Below are 556 nucleotides of genomic sequence, written 5' to 3'. Positions count from 1 at the left end.
TATGTCAATGCTGTTGTAATGAAATGCTTCTTCTAAGTATGAGGTTATTAGGTTCAACAGCAAACCTAAAAAATTTTATAGCCCCTTTTGAATGAGATGTATCTTTACTTTGGAAACTGTTATTGAGTATGTTAAAGCTGTAATGAAATGCTTCTTCTAAATTTTTTTTAAAAACATTAAAAAAAAAAACCCAGAGGGAACCATATTAGTCCAACAACCTCCTGACAAATTATACATACAACTAGCTCAAGGAATATATGTCTGGGCAAGATTTATCTGAGAACTTTTGGTCTTTATCCAAGCTTTATCTATATAGCAGATGGTAATTAAAAGTACCAGACTCGGGGCTGGAGAGATGGCTCAGCGGTTGAGAACACTGACTGTTCTTGCACGGGACCCGGGTTTGAATCCCAGCATCCACATGGCAGCTAACAACTGTCTGTGATTCCAGTTCCAGGGGATCTGACAGCCTTTTCTGTCCTCTGTGGGCACTGCACAACACGAGTGCACTTGCCTGCATGCATGCAGGCAATACATGTATACACATAAAATAAAA

The sequence above is a fragment of the Nannospalax galili genome, unplaced genomic scaffold (genome assembly GCF_000622305.1).
Source record: "Nannospalax galili isolate Female #2095 unplaced genomic scaffold, S.galili_v1.0 scaffold4025, whole genome shotgun sequence".
Lineage (NCBI taxonomy): Eukaryota > Metazoa > Chordata > Mammalia > Rodentia > Spalacidae > Nannospalax > Nannospalax galili.
This window is presented reverse-complemented; position numbering follows the sequence as displayed.